Here is a 23,870-nt window from a genome sequence, read left to right as displayed (position 1 = left end):
AAAATGGAGATACATTTATAAGAAGTGCTTTGTCAAAGCTTATATTATAATTCTTAATCTATCATATAGAGTGCCCAGAGCACTCAGTGGATGACTGCAGATGGATTTTAAAAACCTAGAAGAACAACAAAGAAATCAGATATATTCTACACTCATTCCAAATACAGAATATGCCTTTTCTATTCTTACTGAGCTGACATGCTGTTGAACTGGGTTAAATATTTTTCAAAAGAATTTCTACCTTGAGCATATGTGTCTCATGCATCTGACCCTTCAAGGTCTTTCTAATTAAAGACACACTATATCATCATCTGCTAGATGCACTTGGAGTTAATATAATTTACCATGGCATTTCTAATACATTACAAGACATTTTACTTGGATTCCAATAATAAATAGAACTGCTACGAATATAATGAAATCATTACAGCAATTAACAAAAGCACAGTTGTTTAAAATCCTCACACTGCAGCAGAAAAACCTGAGTCAGATAGTGGCTAAGATAAAACAGGGAGAGCACTTCCATCAAAGCAGAGACAAGCACAAATGTAATCTAGCAAACAAGTGGTACCAGGGTTAAGGAACATGGCACTGTCCCAGTCTGCTACAGAGCTTAAGCTCACACAAACCTAGTCTTCCACAAACTCATTTAAAATGGTCTCCTCAGGAAAAAACTTCCAGGCATTCAACAATCGATATATCTGATATGCTGCCCTATCCTCTGCCTGTTCCAAATTCCTAAACTATTCCAATCTTGTAAAAACAGCAAGATCAGGAAGAGGAAGAAATGTGCATGTTGACGTAACTAAGCAATCACTGGTTGCAGATTTACTAATAAGCAAGGGAATGGCATACTGCTGTATATGTAGTGTACTCCTGCAAAGGGATAAACATGATCGAAGGGAAATGTCCTGACTTACCAAAACACCGAGGCTCTTTTCCCTGAGCATTTCGCACTCTTCATTTAGAGTAATGAGGAAGCCACTCCTCTGGATATTGTGTTCAGACCACCATTACCTAAAGTAACTGCATAAATTCCTTTAAGCATCACCTCTATCCCTGACCGCTTTGAGACAGTTTATTTCAGATTAGTAAAGTGGTTGTCTAACTGACTTTGTCATTCATGTCATCCACTCCCACTAAAGCTAATGCAGTCTGTTGTAGATTTGACCACTGCTAAGCATGATGCATTCTCCGTGTCTGTTCCACTTGTAGCAGAGACTGAATGTCAGTGAACACTCTTCTTAAAGCTTTTGGTGATGCAGGTGCACAAACCAATAAATCAAATAAAGGTGTTTTAATATCAAGCTCTGTTTGAAAAGGAGGGGAGGTGATGACGAAAAAATCTCAAAATCTCTGATAAATATAAAATCATCAGTAAATTAATTTTTTTTCAAGCTCATAGACTATTTCCATAATTTTTTTCCAGCTGTATACTTCTGATGCTTCCAATACACTTTAAAAATGTTCACACAACTGAGAAAAGCATAGTCTGGGCCTTGTGGATGCCATGATTCCTGCAGAGCTTAAGACCAGCTTCCTGCAGAGTAAACAGGTCTTGCATCTAAATAACTGATTAAAGCCACTAGGTCTTTAATAAGTTAGGTGCCCTTTTTACTGCAAGCAATAACAAAGCAGCTGAAAATGGGAGGCAGTGAACATACTGAACCTTAGCTGCATTACACTCGGGGTGTATCTAAAATGCAGTCACTGTGCTGCACATACGGGAACTAGCTCAGACACGAAAAGTAGCACAAAGTGACTGCATGTGCAGTGTTTGGTGAGGAACTGGGTACATATTTGGGCCTTTAGACAAAAAAACCCTGTGCTGCCAATACCAAAGTTAGCTAGTATAAAGGTAGCTCATACCTGCCTCCATATGCTGTAGCTGGCTGAGTGCCACAGGCACTGCATCAGGCAGCATTGGCTGGGGATGGAAACAGAACAGGTAGGAGGAAATGGAAGATGGAGAGAGACCAGAGGAAGAGGCAGAAAGAAACTAAAAGGGAAGCAGGTAAGAGAGACCAAGAAAAACAAAGGCAGAACAACTGAAAAATTTTTGTCAGATTTCATATGCAAATTATTTACGTGCAATGACTGAATAACCACAGTGTGATGTAGAAATACTTTACAAAGTCTCTGCTACTCTGAAGTTAGAGCCCTCAAAGTACAGAACCTACACAGAAGGGAATCCCCAGTGGTGAAAAGCTGGCTCTACACCAACTTCATGTAACAGTGAGTGGCCGAGGAAGAAACATCAGTGTAGACGCTTCTGGCAACTGAATCATTGGCATGGACGTTTGGCACATAGGTGCAACAAAGAGCAAATAAAATATCCCTCACCACTGTAATTTTATTCTCTTTAGAGGCTGAAAAGATTCAGAGAGTAGAACGTCCTTTCTGATGCACTGCCAGCAAAATAAAGCAGAAGCAGATAAAGAGAGAGCAGATCTAAAGAATGTTTTGGAAGTTGTAGTTTCAATTTCTGCACATGAAAACCACCTGCATATGTACAGTAAACTGTGGCCATATGAATAGGGATACTATTTTTAGCAGCAAGGATCCAACTGGACATCCTCACATGCAGAATCCTCTAAGGGAATTATCTCTGAAAAAATAATGGTTATAAAGCAGTCAGTTTCTAAGGGGATTAATATCAACCCATAGTATTATTGATACATACAGAAACTACATAGAACTATCCCACCACAAGATGATACAAAAGTACCTAATTCCTGACCATAACCATAGTTTAAATGAACTTTCTAGGTGGTTGAACAGGTATAACAAGCACCATTACTCTTCAGGCCACATTACACAACCTGCAATTTGGACAGTAAGCCATGCTCCAATGCCTTATTGCATGTGGCAACCTTTAAAATATTCAGATGGAGAAAAACAGACATACGATCTTATGTTGACTGCTGAGTAAAAGTATCCCTTGATAGATGGTACTAGCCTTCTTGTCTATAATCCCAATATGATATTCCTTTAAGTCTTTGTGTGAAAAAAATGCCAAATCTCTTCCTAATTAAAGCGCATATTAAAACCTGAAAAACTCAAATAAATTTCAAATTGTTGTACAATGTCAAATAACTTGAGCTGTTGAAATACTTCCTTATTTTTTTTCTGGAGGGAACAATTTTCAATGTTGGAAGCAAGCCAAAAAGCCCAGCTTGGCCAGATAAAAAACATCTTGAAAAACATCACTTTCTAAATTTGTAAATTAAGCAGTGAAAATAAAGCTGGAAGAGAAGGAAAAAAATATTTCTGTCCCTGTACAAGAATCTTTTAAGAAGCAAGAATTAAATAGCAGAAATAGCTAATAGAAAACAAAACCCACCCAACTTCTAGAGCACCACTGTAGCTGGCTGCAAATATTTCGTTATTCATCAAACACAAGTTTGTTCAACAAGCAAGAATTTGTGCCTGCATCTGTGTATGCGAAGAGATGTATATAGAAATATAAATAGGAAACTTGAGTTCCTGGCTGCAAAACCATTGCTTGTATGAGACCGAGAAAGCCTAAGGCTTATATAAAGCCATATGAGCGGAGCATAGCTTTGTACAATGTGGATTTCACCTCCAGCTATCTATACCTTGTCTACTTACCAAACACAGACCTAGGGAACACATGGAGAAGCAGCAGCTGAGGGACTAGGTGTCATAAGGCAGAGTATTTTGTCATTATTTTGCACTTTTTCCCATCCTGCTCCCCTAGTAGAGATTTATTGAGGCAGTGCTTTGACTGGAAGCATTAATGTTTACCCTGACCCTATATGAAAGGTCCCACTAAGTTCTGCAAGTGGAGATGCACATCACATAGTTTTCATGTGACTATCTAGTGTATTGAGTAAACAAAGATGTGGACATGACTATGAGTTACACTGTCAGTCACCTATGTTAAGTGGAGAAGACTAATAAGATAATGTTATTTACTTGCAAATCTGTGAGTGAGTTTAAAGAAGCATTTCTGCTTTTATTCCTAAATTGCATCGGAAGTTTATAGCTGCTGGTTTATTTTCTAAAACGGCAACATTTTCCCTTTACTTACTGTCATATAATATTTATAAGGTACCTACACCTCCACCCCTGGGGTGCTTCATGAGCAATTAAAACGCAATCATCATAATAAAGAAATAAATAACCTTAATTAAAACATTGCACAGGAACCTTCCTCAAATGCAGAGCCAGTGGGGAGCTGTCTGTCTTCATGAGATTTTACATATTTGTCAGTTAGACTGAGATCCAAATGCAACATCAGGTTTCATGGACATCATCTGGATTTATTATATTCCCTGAGGGCCATGGATTCATACCCCACTAAACAGATGATACTCAAATGTAGATTATTTATTTGTTAGATAAGATTTTTTAATTGCTTCATTTAATTAAATTTTAAAAAGAGTTCCGAGTGCCTGGACCACACACAATCTCCCCTACTCCCTTGCTACCCTTCTTACCTTCTTTCTTTCAAAAACAAACAACATCTCCAACAACGTCTCTTCCCACTCCTACATTTTGTTTTTCCACTCAGGGCTGTTATGTTACAGCCTTTGGTACTTCCTTCTATTATTCTCTCTTCAATGCTGTGTTTACCAGACCCTCATCATTCCAGGCAAGGAAGAAATCTGCAAAATATTCTCCCCCTACCTGTTACGCATCAGCAGGCCTAGATTGTTCTTAGTTAAGTTGTTTTAATCCTCAGTTTTTCAGTGTAATGTTCCCCAGAGGGAGCAGAAGACCACAGCAAAAGAAAACTTCTGGTCTGAAGTACGGTCACTTTCAAAGCACTATACAAACCTTTTCTGGATACTAAAACTTCAGAGCTGAAGGAGATTAAGAAAAAAGAATTGATTTACTGAAAGTCATTGGACACAGAATCACAGTTCTTCTTGAGTCAAAACTCCTCTTTGACAATATCATTTACTCTCCAACTCCAAAGCAATATTTTCTTGCTTTGCTTGGCATTTTGTTCAAAATCTTCATATAAAATTATCCACCCCTTTTAAATATTTTGATACATATTAAGGGAATTCTGTCCAGTCTGTGACTTCTTCTTTTAATACACAAGCTTATCTGCCCCAGAGCACGTGTCTAACTCAATCTTCTAGCATAACCCTAGAAAATGTAAATGCTCTGCCAATTTTGAAGAGCATGGTGGCAACAACCATGACTCTAGAATGTCTCTGCTAGAGATACTGACTGTGGCACCACCCTTTCACACTTTTTGTTGAAGAGTCCAGTCCCTTAAAGATGGTCACATGCTCTATTACAGCTGTAGCAATAATGATGGCTATTTTCAAAGTAATCAGTGCAACTCTTCCACCCAGGACTTTTTCTCATACAGCTGCATGATCAATACAAATAGGCAGCAAAGTTCTCATGGAGCCACAGGACTAAGGGTGCTACCGAAAGGAAGATATCCCTCATCTAACACAGAGGCACAAAGATTAGTACAGATGGCTCTTGCCTCGAGTGAGCACATGGTTTTCACAGATACATGGAAAGATGTGTACCTCACCTTCTTCCCAACCCTGCTGCCTCTTTTTTATTTGGATGAAGAGAATCCAGCTAAGAGCTAAAATCATACTACTGTGTTCAGCTAATTCCATGTTTACAATTTACTGTAAGGTTGCTGAGCTATATATATTATATATGATGCCTTTCATATGCTTTGAATATGCTATTTTCTAATTGTATCTGTACCTACTGGTATTCACTGAGGACCGTGTGGACTCATGGCTCCCAAGTTTAGCAGTGAATGCATGACTGATGCATTTTAATTTCAGGAGATCTCTCAAGTTCTAGATAAGTTTCAGAAGAGTGAAATGCAACAGGATAACATAATTTCCTTCTTTTCCAGGAGGAATTCAGGATGTCTTCTTGCCCAAGGCATTTACTATTTATTTTCAGTTAATTACTGGGGGGGGTGTGTGTGGGAGGGGGTGTATATACCAGGCTTCCTTCTGTTATAACATATTGTCCTTTTCTGAGCTGTCCTTTTATATTTTAATTCCTCCTCTTTTGAACTAAATGGAAATGAATTATAAATAGCTAAGAAGTGGCAACATACATAAGTACAATATGAATACAGGCAGATCTTTTATTGTATCACTTTGAAACAAAACAGCTTTGTATGCCATGATCTTCTTAATTTGGTGTACAAACAACTGTTCTTTTCACAGGTCTCCCTACAAGATGCTTGTGATTTACCATTGTGCTCAGGTAAATACAGCTAAGAATTACATGCTGTTTTCTGACTGATAACTGCATTTGGCAACTCCTGACATTGCTCTTAGGACAGTTTTACAAATTAAAATAATGTGCTGAATGAATAGAAGGCATTTGTGCCTCAAGAGGATGTCACATACCTCTCCAATTTATTTCTGATGTTCGTGAGTGCATATGGCACACACTGTCTCAGTGCAGGCTGACTGCATTCCCTCTGAAACAGCAATCCAAAACCCCACCAAATCTCATGTCATCATCATTATTCTCTGTGAGCCCTCATGTCACCTCAACCTGAAGCAGCTGCAAAGGCTGCAAGCAGTAACTGTTCCTCCTTTCTTTGTCTTTGTTGCAGATACAAATATCCTCTTCCCTAAAACAAACAAACAGAAGTTTTATTCTTGCCTTTTCTCCTTTCTTTCTGAGAATCATCAAAATCAAAACCCTAACACCGGTGAATGGACTGCAATTGTTTTATACCATTTCATACTACACAGCTGATTGTTGTTATAACAGAAATAATCAATGTATGGTTGCAAGAGGAAAAAATAGAATTTGTATATTGTATATAATCTACATAGTTTAGACTGTAATTTTTATGCTCTAGAAATACAGTAAAAAAAAAAAGAAAAACCTTAAAATCCACAGTTTTTTCTTTAAAATGCAGAATTCTTCCAGTAATAATTCTAAGTGAGTACAAGAGGGCCACACATTTATGAGAGATATACTATTTGTCTAATGCCAACTGAATAAACATTCCTGGGGGAAAAATTTGTTCTAGATTACTAAAAATTGAACCCAGATCACATTAGAATTGAGATTAGACTGAAGATGTTTGATCCTACCAGATTTTAAAACAGCCAGACCTTTAAAGGAGTTTAGATCAGCCTATTCATGTAATTATCTTTGTGAGAGAATGAAAGAGAGCTGAAGCTAATTTTGAAATTAAAACATGACTAAAATTCAGTATCTGATGTGCATGCATGTACATGAAAATGGATTTGATTTTAATGAGAAGGCAGTTCTTTTAACATCCTGAGATTCAGGAGAAAACGTTAAATCTTTAAATTATATCTTCTTGACATAGATAATATCTAGGTACATATAAAATAGTATATATGTGTATATATGCATATTTATATGCACTATAAATATGGTGTTGATATATATGGCATCTAAAGTATGTGAAAATGGTCAGAATTTTTATAATTACAGCATTTGCATGAATAGAGATGGGTTAAATGAGAGTATCCATCCTTGCTTGTATTTCTGTGAAAGCTCGTGGAGTTAAAGGAAGGACATGTCACTCTTTTGAATTGTAAATTCTATTTTAAAATGCACCTGAAGGTGGGTGTTTTGTTCATCTATAGCCTTGTTTAGATGAGGAAGTTAACAGGTAAATTTGAAATTCAATAGCTAACACACACTAATTTCCTGTGTTCACACTATTTCCTGTATTAACACTAAGTAACAGAATAAGTAGAATAAGTATGCAGGATAATATTTCACACAAAGTAAAGAGATGTCCATACTAGGAGACAGAGTGGAATTACAATTTAAAATTACAGCTACTGGTACAAGCAAGTGGGATAAAAAGAAAATGATCTTCAATATATTTTAATGTCATTCAAGGAAGTTTCAACACAGAATAGTTTCAAGATTGCCATCTCATAGGGATTTATCTCACAGTAGACTGAAGAAGCAAGTTTAACTGTAAGAGAGAAAGGCTAAAGGCTCTAATCGTATAAGTGAGATCTAGATCATTTTAGTGACTGAGGTCTCAAATATGTAAATATTTTGTGTCGATTTATATTACAAAAATTGTAATGAAGTCTTTATTGCTAATGTAATCATAAAGTAATTATGCGGTGACTAGATTTATCTTATAATTTTAGGTCTCAGAGTTCTTTTTAACAGTCATTACTTAATTAAAAAATTGCAAAAACATTTCTAAATCCAAATCTAATATTTTTCTCAGTTAAAGGCAAGTGGAAGTAATAATTTCTACAATTCCCGTTATTTGTATTGTGGAAGCTCCCAGGTGTACCAATTGTTTTGAAAATACCAAAATTCATTCCAGTAGGATAAATGCTCCATTATACCATTTAATTTTACTCATGACAGTTTCTTCTCACATTAAATATTCCTTCAAGTAAAGAAGCATCTTACACTTAATATTAAATCCATGTAAGTAATAAATAATTGCTTCTTAGATCCATACACAGCTAAGGCTTTTAACTCACATCAAAAATTAGACTAGCCAAAATATTGTTGAAAATATCGTTATTACCTGTTGCTGTCCTGCCCAACATCTACATACACAAGAGAACTCCAAAGGATGAGTGGAATGTCCTTTCATATTTTACAACTCTCATTTTTTCCAGAGAGAAGATAAAAAGCATTTTACACTTCATCCCATGGCTTGTCGTAAGTAATTTATTTCCATAAATTGGGAGAATTGCAAAGATTAATCTAAAGATTGTCAGACAAATTATGTGTTTAATTTATGCTGTAATTGAATTACTGCAGCTATAAAGTTTACAATAAATGAAATAAGAATTCTGAATTTAAGTTTTAGTCCTTGTCAATGTCTTAAATTTTGTAATGTAATACTTGAGCCATAGATAAAGGCCCTATCCAGACAACTATATTACTAAGGTCACTTGTGATACATGCATGGTCATTTTTCTTATCTCACCTACCAAGGACAGATGTTCAGAATTTGTTTTACTGAATTTGTCTCCATTGACTTGAAAGTTGCACTGACTTTCAAAACATATTCTTGCTTAAAAGATTATATTGTTTATTCAGACTACAACCAAACAATGTTGGTTTTAATTCTCAATAATGAAGTCTGTTTTCAAGCACTCATCACAGAAAAGTATCAAAGAAATTTTCTTTATCTGTTTCCCTTGTGAGAGATTTGAGTTTCATATCTCAAAGTGTTAAAATGATAAAGTCACAAGAGTCTGGAAAATTACTTTTGTGTCTTCTTCCTTCCAAGAAGAAAAATGGTGATGAACATAGTTGCAGAAACAGAGCAATAATGGGTTTGTACTCACAACATCATAAGGGGTGTATTGCAGTCTGCCTAGAAATATATTATAAACCAAAGTGACATAGAGGATTAATTTTACCATACAAGAAAGAAGTCTGATAACTGAGAAGTGGTATTGCCCACTCCCCAAGAAAAAATGAACCAAGCTGGGGATTTTTCTCCATTGTAATTAATAGACTGTTTTAATTTAACTGCTGTCATTATCTTCAGAAGACAGTGTAAGGACTAAATTCTGCCTTTATATTGCTGATGCAGATTGGTAACTAGTGAAGTAGCTAAAATGCTGATGGCAGTACCCTTGGTTAAGTTACAATCTGATGATGATTTGCCACACTCCCTGAAAAACAAAGCCTTACATCCACCGCATTTGTAAAGCTTCAGACTGCCAAAACACAATTACTGTGTAAGTGAAAACTGCCATTCCATGAAACAATTAAAATAAGTCCTATAGTTCTATCAAAAAACACAGGATTCTGTCTGTAAACAGTCAATCCCATTTTTTAAATGGTCCTCAGAAGGACAAGAATTAAACTGAGGACTAAATGTAACACCTTACAAAGAAAATTTTCCGTAAACCCTTGAGCACATAGTAGTTATGGATCACTGTCAGATGTGGGGCCAATTTCAGTGGCAGTGTAACTTCCTAAGTCAACACAGTTACAGCCTCCTACTTATATTCAATTATAATAATCTACAAGAGGAGTGAAGCATTTTATATCAAATGACTCATTTTGTAGTAAAACTGAAATCATCACATAAATTATTTCCTGACAGTTTACAGAAAGAGGGAAAACTCTCCCCTGTCTTCCACCAATATAACTCTGTAACTAGGAGCAGAGCAATTCATTCACTTGCTCACAGGAAACATAAAGGAGTGACAATATATTAACATGTGTGTGACAGATGGATAGCTACATGGGGAACTGAATCCTTCCAAACTACTGTTTTATAGAAACAATCTTTCAAAACAGTGTACTGTCTTAGGTCACAAAGACAAAATATTGACCCAAACTGGAAAGCAGAGGGGGGAAGAAGGAGAAGGGAAGATAGGCTGAAACAGAAAACCCTTCGAAAATCGAAGCAGTGGTGCAAACCTGGTATTTCCTGTAGTTATTACCTAAGAATATATTGGAATGACAGAAAACAAGTAAATGCTTGCTAAAAGTCAATAAACTTTGCTTTTTATGACACAGGCACATCACAGCGAATTTCTAGTCCATTTACTTTCTCTCTAAAACCTTTGAACTACATCTCCATATCTATAAATATATGGAGAATACATATATATAAAATGAATATCTAAAAGATTTGCTGCACACAAATAAGATAGTGGCATACCAAGTACAGAACAAATATGTTTGGGTTTTTTTGAATGTGTTAAAAAATTACCGGCAGTTACAGTATAAATGAGCAATCAGGATGTCAGATCAAAACAGACATGATGTATGTAAGATAGGACAAAAAGAACATTTGGCATGTGTTGTGGACATTGAAAGACATGGACAGTTTATAGGAAATATTATAGGATTATACTAGGATTTGATTCTAGTAATCCACTCAATTCTTCAGAAAGTACTCATCTGCTGATGCCAAATTCTGTGCATAACTAAGCTTGTGGAAAAAAACAGCAGCAGAGAGCCTGAAAGACTGACTGTAAGGGGGCGATGCTCTTTGGAAGACATGCCTTCTGAGCAGCTAGACAGCAGACCGCAACAGCCTTTTCACACCTAAAACAGAAGAGTCATACATCTGTGATTAATGGGTATTGGTACCAGAAAGAAGGATCAGTGACTACTCCAGAACAGTTAACAAAATATTTCTAGAAAGTCAAATAAGAAGCTGGAAATAAAAAGACCACCTCTGCAATCAAAGGAGAATAATTTTTTTCTCTTGTTTTATCTATTACAAGAAGCAAGTGCTTTCCTCTTGTGAAGCCTAACTATGTACATATATATATTGCATATATAAGTTATCCTGTACAGGAATACAGGATATTCAAACTCAGTAGAAGACCATTAGAAGAAAGTACTCAGAATGAGGAAGTCAAGGGGAGTGACAAGGGTAGATTTAGTCTATAGAAAGGTTCCTGGATGAAGATGGAATATCCTCAATAACATTAACTACAAGGATGTTATTTATCTGTAATACTGTTATTATTTTTGAATTTAAGAGAAAATGAAGGTTACTCCAAATACTTGTCTGGACAGCACTTCCTTTGCAGAAGTAGAGTCAGAAAGCGGACACCTTGTACTGTAATGGCCTAAAAACACTCACTAAATACTTTGACCAGAGTTCCTTAGTCAAGATAAGAGCAAGGCCTGAAGTAGACTAATCCTAATTGCCAAATTGTTCTGCTCCTACTGGACTTCAATGGGAGAAGAGACAGCTCAGCACCCTGTGCACTGCACTCAGAGGGATTTGTTTCCAGCCAAACCCCACCTAACGTCAAGAACTAGGAGTCATGATTTCATCAGCAATGAACACAGACAACACTTAGACTAGACAAAATGGTTAAATTTCTTTAAGTTGTTTGGGCTTCTCATGCCCTGTAACTACTGGGGGTGCTCTATCAAATTGAAAATATCCAGCAGCTATTAAAAATAGCCATATAACAAATTCAATTTAATTGTCTCGTGGATAGCATGAAATTGAATACACTGAGGTCATTAACCTTCAATACTCAAATTCTGGTTTTCTATAGTTATGTTTTCTGATCACAGGAACCTGTGTATCAGAGCCAACAATACACACATTACACTACTAAACAATAGTTGAGGCCTCAGGGTCGGTTGACCTTCACATTGAACATTCATAGATAAAATTTTTTTTTGTTTTAGACTACTTCCCCTCCTGATAGACATCATTCTAAACTTAAGAATTATGCTATTTTCCTTCCTTTGGCATGTTTTGCCCTTAACTATGTAATAAAAATGCTGGTGCAATTTGTGTTGCATGGTACATATTAGCTATTTTATTGCCTATGTTATGTTTGGAAATAAATATGTATAAATTCAATTTATCCATCCTATACGTTGCAATCTCACAGGATTATAGCCCTTCATTTAAAAGTTTATAGAGTAATAAATGCTTGAAAGTGCTGTATTCATGATCACCCTTTCAGAACATGAGATATCAATTATCACCATGACTTCCACTGTGTTTACACTTCTTTTGTAATCTTTCCTTATATTACAGTCTCAGCACTTGTGGTATTTAGTGACTTCTTCATATAAACTGTAGTGTTTACAAGTCTTTTAGAAGAAAATTCACTCCATGGAAACTGTTTTCTACAGAATATTGCGAGAAATGTGTTACTTTCCTTCATAATTTGATATTTTAAAAATCGTAATACAGTTTTTTAGTAACTAATCTTAGCATATGATCAAGGCTGTAAAATAAATGGCAAAGCAGAGATACAATGGTATAACTCAGTTAGTTGCCCTGCATTTAATTTAGTTTGTTTCAGGAAGATAGAAGAGAGAAAAGATAGATGGTGATGTTAGCTTGTACATGAAGGATTTGCTCTGAAGCCTGGAATGTGGATGAACCCACTGAAAGTCTCTTCTGGAAAGCCTACTTATGAGATCAAATCAGCAAAATCAGATAAATCAAGATTTCTGTAAGCCTTGTGTAAAATCATTCAAAAAAACCTGAGTGGTGGCAATGAGGGATGTTAGTTTCCCAGATATCTCTTGGGGAAGGAACATGTTTTGTCTAGTCAGCTCTTGGAATGCATTGGTCAAAAAGAACTAGGCACAAATACTCCTCAGTATTTGTTTCTAATAATAGGAAGCAGCTGCTGGAGGAGACTGAACTAGAAAGCATCTTGTCCTTCAATAACTTCATAGGAGTATAGAGGGAAAAAAAAATGTCCACATGAAGGCATTCGAACACTGAAAGAAGATGCTCAAAGAGGCTGCAAAATCTCCATTCTTGGAAAAACTGGGCAAGGCCATAAGTAACCTGATCTAAGTTGGTGTTGTTCTGAACAGGAGTTTGAACAGAGGGAACCTGCAAAAATCCCATCCAAGCTATACTGTTTCTTTGATTCTATGATCCTTTATGAAATGGCAATGTTCTCAGCCCTCAAAAGGGAAAGGAGAAAGAAATGTGAATATATACTGAAACTGAACCTCAGTGAACTTAATAACCAAACCAATATATATCTAGCTCAAAATCCTACCTCAATCCGTGGCTGAACTCTTAACTGAAATGACTATATTATTTTTGCATGGGAAGAATGGAAGGTAGCTAATATGGCACCAATCTTTAAAAAAAGGGTTGAAGGGGATGCTCAACCTGCAGCAAAATCAATTCAGGTTAGGCATTAGGACAACATTTTAGTGGTAAAGGTAGTGAATCAATAAAAAAGACCAAGAAGATAAATTGCAGAAGCTCCAACACTGGAGTCTGTTTAAGAATACATTGGACAACCATATACTCACCCAGTAACATTCACTAACATGAGTTAAACCAAATGACTCAACTACCTCATTCTGTCTCACAGACATCCACTCACCAATATGACTAAGACTAAGACACTCCTACATTTTCCTTTAACCTCTCCCTTCTGTTTCTTTTACTGACCACCAAATCCCTCTCATCCGTATTCATACACAGCAGCTGATCACTACTTTTGAGTTAGACTTACCTCTAAAATCCTCACACCCACACTACATCTAAATCTCAATCAAGTTACTAAGCTCCACTCCACCTCTAAGATTCGTCTATCTAACCACAGGATCTGGATCTCATTATCTGTTATTCATAAAACTTTAACCTCCGTTCTATTAGTCCTGATCCAGTGCAAGCTGGATCTGCTGGTACATATCCAGAAAGCTGCTGAAAAAGTAATTTTCCAAGTTCATATTACAACAGTTGTCTCTTTATATTCCTTCCACTGGCTCCCCTCTTTTATTGCAAGAAATCAGAAAAGACTGGTATGCATTTTCAGAATGTGCACGTGTATCTCTATCAAACAATTCTTACTGAGATGGTAATCTGCCAATGCTGAACTCATTTTAGGCTTACTATACAAACAGGCAAGCAAGCAAACAGTAAAACAATTTGTTCTCCCTTCCCTGCTGTCCCTCATACTTTGGTCATCTCTTAACATCAACATCTACATAGCTGCTTCGTTATTCTCCTCACATCTTTCTTTGCTTAGGCACCCTTCACAGAATTGCAATGCTAGTCAAATTGCTGGTGTGCTAACACAACAGGCTATCAGACTGACCGAAACCAGCCCACTGATTCCTTGTCCTCCCTTTTTGGTCTTCATTTACATCCATTTTATAATACGCTGACTTGCATTTAAGATGTAATTTGTAAGATAAAAGTACAATTTTTCTTTTCTGTGTGCACAGTACCTAACAAAATAGGTCCTGTAGCACAACAATATTCTCACTACTACGGTCTGTCTTCTCAAAGGTATTTATATGTCTGAGGATCTGGATCTGAAAATCTCTCATTCCGTTTCCTAGTGTTTAATGATACACAACAAACATAAGGCCAGCTATTTCCTAAATGTTCCTTTGTAAATGGGGAAGATGCTTACTCTCCATCTCCCCTCAGCAAATAATTACACTCTTCTGTACAAGCTATGGTTTTAGACAAAGGTAATTCAATGTTTCTCTAAGCTTAGGTATTGTAGCTTACTGCTGAATACACATTACTTATGCTATTTGAAGCCTCTTTTTGTAAGGACATAAAAGGCAAGTGTAGATAAACAAGACATCTATGTGTCTGAGCCGCCAGAGCACAGTAAAGACAAAATAAACCATTTCTTCAGTCATGTGGCAAAGTGCTCATCATGTCTTCCTTCAAATAGGAGGGGTAAAACTCTGCTCTTAGATTCAAGCTGGTAGATTTCATCTGCCTGCAGGTGCAATAATTGCCTACTTATCATGATGAAGAAAGAATATTGTAAGAATGATCACTTCCCTCTATCTCTCTGCAAGCAGAAAAAGCAACATGTGAATGGTGAACCTGAAATCAAGCACAGCATTGTTTTCATTTCATCATTGCTTGAACCAAGATTAAAAACTGTTTCACACTGACCTTATTTTGTTAACAGGGCCATTTTTGTGGTATCAACCTTTTCTTTAACCTACACTATTGTTGTGAAGTACATTAAGACTAACTTTATTCAGTTAAATTCTTGTGATCTTTTAAAACAAATAATAGAATAGATGATAAACTGGGACAGAAAAGCACTCAGGTGTACACCAATGACTTAAAAAGGATTCTTCACGGATACAGGTATCTGAGCTATCATATCCCAGTCGACGGTCAAGGCCTCACTGTTGTAATTCCATAGAGATGCTGAACAAACTGCATTAATAACACTTGCCTTACTGGAAAGGGACTGAAAAGGGCTTTGTTTCTCTTTCCTATGCTTTTAAGTGTGTGAATGTTAAATTGTAGCTCTCTCCCTAAGTCAAATTATTTCTAAGAAAACTGAAGGCACTGGAATCAAATGGCTGCCAGTCCATCTAACTGATACCATTATTTGCACAGATTCAAAATTTCAAAATAATGTAACGTTAGTATTTCTTTTTTTTCCATTAAAAAGGTACTTTATGAAAATACTTGATCCCCATGTATTAAGGGCACATATATAACATGGTGGCCTTTTTTATATTTAGCAAATATTATTTAAAGTATTAAATTTGACTGTTTATTTCAACTAAAATACTGTGCAGTGAAATATCACAGCTATCGTATCTAAACACAGGGCTTCAATATATGCAGAATAATAATTAAAAATTGTGCAAAAAGTTATTTAACATGATGGAAAGCATAAGAATTTTTTTTTCAGCAAACATTATCTGGCATTCACATCTTTCTCACTATACAACGCCACAACTTTAACAGGGAAGTACTCACACTGAAGTTGTCTCGTTGTAAAAGAGGTGCGAACATTCTCTAGAAGTCTTTCAACATCTTCTGATAAACACTACGAACCTGATACTCTGTGTGATCCTCAAATTTCACTTTTCTTCTCCATTTGAAGATATCAGCAGCAAAGATCGTTGCACCTTAGAAAGTACAGAAGGCTAAAGAACAATTCATAGGGAACAGTTTCATAGTTTGTTTTTGTCTTTAAACAAATTTGCTTTTAATTTTGCATTATCCATGGTTGTATGCCATTTAGGAGGTCACAGCTGCCTAAAACATTTGATTGAGTTCTTCTTTACTGGCATTAAAAATCAAAGTAAAAATAGAGCTTTTTCCTCCAAAGGTTGCATGCATACACTTCATTTTACAAACTTCAGAGTCTCTACTTCAACTATTCCCGTCCCCTGGGAAGTTATGTACCTGTATAAACCCGAAGTATAACAGTGCCCTTGTACTTTCTGTTAAATGCTTGCTATTGAATGTCTTGATTGAGTGACTTTGCTCTGGAAAGCTAGAAGCTTGCTGTATGTGGTTGAACTCATTTTCTTTCCATGCAGTTAAAAAATACAGAAATCAAGTACCTTGACAATCAGCCCCAGAGACTGCTTTTGTTCCATACAGATGAGAGAGGAAACAGTTTTCAAAAAGGATAAAATCAGCAGAGGAAAAACGAAAGTGTCAAAACTCTAATATAGTTAACCAGAAATATAAATAAGGATCTATGAAAGTACTTGACAATGTTCCTTTAAGTAATACTAGAAAGTTTTGAAAATCACACTGTCCTTGACTGTGGTCAAACACAATTAATCTTAAATTTGAAAAGAAGAAAAAGAAGAAGCCCGAATGTATGATATAATCTTTTTTTTTTATTGCTGGCACTTGGTTCTGTAGGGCTATCATTAATTTCTAAAGTCAACGCGAATCAGGAAACTTCACTTTTATCTACTTCATCAACAAAGTAAAGTTCTCGATATTCAAGCAATTTCTGGACTTTGAATCATTTTTCTTAACCGATGTAGTAAGTCAGTTATTTAGTGTCAATTGGCCTATGCAGTTAAGTTAAACTGTTTTCTCAGGAGTGGACATTGTTACAAACTACTGCAGAGTGGGGTTGCTGACATGGTCTTCCCTGGGTTGAAATGATGGTCTGTCTCCTCACCTGGCTCCAAGTCTTTGGCACCCTAGAAATCAGTAGGACAGGTATACACATGAGAAACTCACTCCTTAGACACCAGCAACCTGAAGCCTTTGGAAGTAGAAAGAGTTTTAAAGAAACTGTTCGTGGGCGGGTTCATCTGCCCCTTAAAGAAGCAGCAGTACGACAGCTTCTCTTTCCTTCTTGCCAGAGCCTTCAAGGAACAACTTTTTTAGGCTCTGTTCATCTTTGGGTACTCATTCTAGGGCTGATATAACTTGCATCTGTTTAACTTACTGCAGTTCATTATTTCTCATGTGATCAGTGATTATTCATAGGTCCTATCCTAGGTGGATTTGATTCAAAACTCAGAAATGTCTGGAGAAATTCGTAACCAACTGCTACCCAAATTATCAAATAGCCTTTCGATACTTCCTAGAAATCATAGAAACTCCTGATTCCAATTTACTGGAAACTGGGAAAAACCAGGAGGTGATATCGATCCAAAACCAGAAGTTCCAATAATATATCTCTATTCCATTAATGTATCTCTATTAATATAGGATGGGAAACAGAGTAATTGAACTATTTTGTTGTCATTGTGAAGTTACTAACACTACAAAACAAGCCAGCAGATTGTTTTTCTGATTCACTGGACAGCTACATTCATTGCTATTTCTTGACATAAAGCAAAACGAAAAAGCATTTGAAAGATTTTCCCTCAGTAGAATTAAGGTATGCAATGACATGTTACCTTTACAAGACTCTGTGGTCAGAGTACATAAAAGTAAATGAGCTACTCAATAAGATGGGAGCGTGCATCTATCATTTTATAACTTTTTCACTCAGAAGTCAGATAAGTGTTTTGTAAAACCAAGATCACTCACTCTTCTTGTCTTCTCTGCACTACTGTTCCTCTTCTTGGCACCATCTATGAAACACTTTGGCCAACCCCCCAACTTGAACTGAATCATAGCTGGATTTAAGTCAGTGGAACAATGACATTTTATATCAGCTGAAAATACCTTTATAGAAATCAGTCTGGCACTATGATGTAGCAGTGTCAGCCACCAGAAGAAGTAAAATAAACCATATGCAATATACAGCTATTATGTCATCTAATGACAAAATCTATTTATAGTTACTTGGCATAGTAACTAAGCTGATAACTTTCATTTTGCATTGTAGAAGTAGCTGCATTATTCAAAATGCATTTCATAGCCTGTTGGCCCTCAGATATTTCTTCATTTTCCTGTCTTTTGATCAGTACCAGGCAAAAGAAAGACGGAACCAATCCAGCTACACTGAACAGAAACAGTGCACCTGAGAAGTTGAAGGCTTGGCAACCTAAGCGCAGAGCTTGGTTCTGATTAAAATGTGCAATGTATCAAATTCTTCTTCAATCAACTCTGCCCCTTGCACTTGCTTCTGTGGTCTGTCAGATACATTCTTCTGGCTTCCTGAAACTGCACGCTCATCTATCTCCTCCTTTACCTCATTTATTTTATACTTTTCTCCTTTCATGCCATTCTGTCCTCTGCCTTAATTTAGTGGTTTCTAACTTCCATGCCCACGCTTGCTCCCCAATTCCATCCCCCTTTTTCAAGATCCAGTGTCCATGCAGAGAACAATGAAATATTTCAAGATCTGAAAAGAATTTACAATCATGTAACCTGACATTGTGATTTAAAAAAAATTCTCCTAGGTATTACAGAGCAGTCCTTGAATCTAGCCCAAAATTTGTGGTTGAAAGAAATTAAGTGATTGAAAGAAATCTAATGCTGATTGAAAAATTTCAAGTGATGCAGAATTTGCCATCCTAGGAAATGCAGTTCTGATATATTTATGTTTCTGCTTGCAGGAATAGGGTCCAAGTTTATCATTAGTCACTCCAAAAGAGATTTATAAGCATATGCTCAAGGTGATGAAAAAGGAAGATATACTCACAAGTCAGGGCTTTTGAAAACACAGAAAACCTGATATGTGAAACTTGCAAAAGCTCCTTTTGGAACGCTTAAAATAACTGGTGCAAAGCCTCCTTTGTGGAACCTCCCTTTTTTCCTGAGCTTATTCAGGGAGATATTAAAACTCCAGAAGAGGTTTCTGGGTTCAAACTAAACCTTGTACTGTCAAGTTAAAGAAGCTGCATTAACACACGATTACACTTGCTTTAGAAAATTTATGATGTGTACTGTGTAATTGAAATAATCTTACTTTTTCTTTCTGAAGATTTTTATAGGAGAGAATTTTTTACTTCTGTTTCCAAATAAAAGCAGTTTTCTTTGTTTACATCTTTTATTATATTCAGTAATATTTCTAGTGGTTCTTGATATTTTTGCAAAATGTTCCAGAGTTCTTCACAAGTAGCTTTTATTTTTTTAATCTGCTTTTTTATGAAACACATTTGTTTGCAAAGTGAGTACATATCTTAGTCAAACATTTAGGAGTCACTTCTTTAAGATTCAACTCCTTTGGGATATAATCTGTACAACTGTATGAATAGCGGGTTTAGAAATATGATGCAGTACAACGTTTTTCCACAAACATCAGCGTTTTTGAGTCAAAATATGACTAAGCAAAATGGACATTCAGCTATGCTTTTTATCTTAATTCAAGTATTTTAACAGTTTTTCTTGAAAGAAGTGGAAACATAGAAGTATGTGGTTTCCTAAAGAATTTTGAAATGTGATGAAAATGGTGCCATGTGTGATACTATACTTGAATTTCCACCTCTCCCCCAGAATATGTAGAAGAGATATTTACATCCAGACTGTGCTTTTCCTCTGCCAAAGTGGAAACATCATTAACAATAGAAAGTCCTTTCCTGTCACAGCCACACTCCAAGGTGAGATGTTATTTCTGGTACTGTTTGGGTTTCTCTCCTCATAGATTTCAGGCTAATTTGGATCTGCAGGAATTACTCCTGCATGAAGAAGACAGGAAGGCCTAAAGAGTGAAGGCTGTGGATTGCCAGCACTTCTAACCACACCAGCTTGGCAGAAAAGTCATGGATGAGTGATTCTTACCTATATGTGTAACCAGATGCTTCAGTAATGTTTATTCTAGATACAAATGAAGAAAAACAAGAGCTGTTGAAACTACATCCGAAGTGGATGTATTTTATCTCAGGACGAAAAGCCTGGAAGAGCAGTTCAAATCCAAACATTACATAATCTCATCATTCTTTATAACTTTGCTATCCATTATATTCTGCCACTTGGTAAAGACATGTGTCAGCAAACATCTCTTAATTGCATTTAAAATTTCGCCATCTTCCTAAAATCTTAGAAATCTATTCCATGTTTCAACTTCAAATCTATTTAATATGTATTATTTTAAAATGCTTAGCTAAGGCATTATAGCAAAGTAAAGCAAGAGTGACTGAAGAGAAAGAATAAAAGTAAACCAAGTATCACACAAAAAAAATATTTATTTTCAAAAAAATTATTTATTTCATCAAAATCAAACATAGTATTTACAACAGACATTAGTGAAGATTTAAAAGGTAAGGTTCTGCAGTCTGAGTAGCATAAATTACCTCGTAGACTTCTAAGATACAAAAACGAATAAGAGAATAGTCTGCTTAGTAGTGTTGTTACTAGTCTATGAAAGAATCATGTATTAAGCAAAATAATTCTTCAGGGCACTTAACATTTTCCCCCTTTGGTTTCTCCTTTACACTTTTAGTTAATTTTCTACTCTCTTCTGCCAATCACAAGCCATCTTGAGTGATTTAAGGGAAGAGTGTAGTAATAATATTTCTCATTTTCTACCTTTCCTAACAAACATAAGGATTCTTTAAAAGAAAGAAATATGGGTACACATTAGATAGAGGTATTTAGGCCCCATTTTCACACTGGCTCAAATTGAGTTTAAGACCAATTCAACATTGTTCTAAGGAATCTGATGAAAAAGTAAATTAGACTTCTAAGTCACCTAGAAGCTTTTTTAATATTTTACCTGGTCTTTAATTAAAATATCACAACCCAAGTAGAAAGCCAGGCTTTGCTTCATTACACTATGGCTTGGAGTGCATCTCTGAATGAATCAGCTCCAAGCTTTAATAGGAAAACGTGTTTTTGAGAGGCGCAAGCACACAGCTGCTTAACCATATGGAGGTGTAGCTGCATGAAGCTCTGTTAATATCTACTTCTCACCTCCTCACTTACATCCAAACGTGTTGCCCCGGCACAGGCTCCTACTTCCACCTTCACTCCCCTGCAGCCTCCTACTCTCACCATCTTTTTGTCCTCCTGTAATACCTCAGCTGTTCGAGAGCTCTAGCAGGTCACCCAGCCACGTGACCTTGAACACTGACAAGCATCCTGCCAAATATACCAAGTCTTGCACAGCTTATTTTAAAGGAATGTTAGATGTCTCTGGTAACCAAATATACATGCATCACTTACTGGAAAAATCAGTCAAAGAATTTCCCATCCTTTCCACACAGCTGGAATCCCACAAAGTGATAATACTGGTTTTCAGGGGATATATACTGCTTTTTCAGTCACTTGCTATGTGTAGGTTTATACATTAGTATGATTTGAACCTCTTTGTTCTTAAGTTTTCTGTAGCAAAATTTAAAAGGAAGATAGATGGGGCCCAATGTACAGAATGCTATGCTTTGAAAAACTAGATCATAAATTATGCATATGAGAGCTAATGAAGAGCAAACCTATAAAAGGAGTTAAACAGTTATGTTAATATCAGAAGCATGAGCAGATCTAAACCAATTATCTTTACCTGATAAACTTACTGATAGGTTTCAAGTTGACAAAGAAATAATATATGTACCACACACAAGGACTGATAACTTTCTCTGTGGAATTTGTCATGGATATAAGTAAATTCCCCTTTTATTAGCACGGAATTGAAGAGCGGAACTTTTTAGCACAGACCTGATTGCTTACTATACCAGTTTTTCACCATTTTGTTTTAAATAACTAACAAAAGAAGACTCCAATTCTTCTCCCATGATGACAATAGAAACATGCTATAAGAGAGCAAGATACTCAAACATTTAGCATATGAAAATTTCCCTAAGGTGTGACTAACTAAAGAGGTAGCTCCTTGAACCTCATCAAAATTCACATGACTGCACTGAAATACAAAATCAGAACCCGCTACCAAGCACATAGTCTCTACCCAACCATCATTGAAGAAAACGCATGCCCAATTCTGTTGCTCATTCCCTGTGGGCTCCAGGCACTGCATCCCATCTGTGCTCTCATCATTCGTCTGTGAGCTGTGTTCTTAGGCTGTATTCTGCTTTTGCACCCTTCTGAAAGTGCCTGGAGCCTAAAGAGACACTTCATATGGAACATACAATTGCCTTGCTCAGAAAAACAAGCCATGCTGTTTAAACACTATTCTATGTTGCAGGCTGACCAAAGACATTCTGGCCTTCGAAAAGATTAATCCAAACACTGCAGCATCTTCTCCAGGGCAGCAAGTTACTCTGTGTTAATACCATGCCCTAAACTGCAACAGGAGAAGAACAGAGACACAGCCTCATTTCCTTAGCACATGCTTCAGAGAACAACATGGCTAAGGACCCTGGAATGCAACTCCCAAAAGGCATTGCCACATTGCCAGTCTGTTGATTGGAGGAATTTTGGAGAGATTTGTTTCTGAAACCAAGCACCTGAGTTTGCTGTTTATTAGATATGAATACCCCAGTGCTCCTGATGAACTGAGGAAGCACTGTCATGATACCCCAAAGCAAAAGGTACTTCACTTGTGCCCAGTTCATTTGCAAGCTATTCAGGTATCGTTGGGGGAAAAAAAAGCTCAGTGCTACCTGAGTTCCTAACACAAGCTGGCCCTTAACCCAGAAACAACTGTTTCTTCCATCATCTGTGTACACAAGTGCAGCAGGAAGAATAGGAGTTGCCCTTACCCTCAATTTCTCTTCCATGCAGATTCATTTTCAAAGAAAACTGAATGTTTCAAGTAGCCTTGGGCTTTTCTTTAGCAGGAGCATGAGAATGAAGTGACAGGCTTTAGGGAGGATGGGGAAATAAAGTAATATTTTGAATGTTTCCTTTACTGTTAGGTATATGTAGTGTTTATTCTAACGTATCGCCTAATCTAAAGTCATGTCAATGGAAAGGCTTCACCAGAGACTGCAACAAATTGTTTACTCAATAAAGGTCATTCAATTGGTGCTGTTCATCATTTAGTTCTATTGTGAACATAAGCCCAGGCCTGACATTTAACGATTTAAAGCTAGGTAGGGTTACTGTTTCCAAGACTAGTCTCATTGCCAGACAGAATTCTAGTAAAATTGTTTTGAAGATGCAGTGTGAAATGTTTCTTCTGATTTAAAGGCAGTATGTTTTTTGACAGGTCTGAGATATGCATTTCGTGGCTTTATTTACCTTGTTTAAGAATAAAGTGACAATTTGCTGTTTATAAATATGTTGAAAAACTGTTTTATAGCATATTTTCTCTTTGAAGTCAATATAAAAGGTCTTTAAAAAACAAGTAGAAAAGCACAGAAAATACTTTGCCCGCTTTGTTTTTGTTAGAAAGTGCTCTGGGGAG

Source organism: Strix aluco, chromosome 1 (genome assembly GCF_031877795.1).
Source record: "Strix aluco isolate bStrAlu1 chromosome 1, bStrAlu1.hap1, whole genome shotgun sequence".
NCBI lineage: Eukaryota > Metazoa > Chordata > Aves > Strigiformes > Strigidae > Strix > Strix aluco.
Note: the sequence above shows the minus strand (reverse complement) of the source record.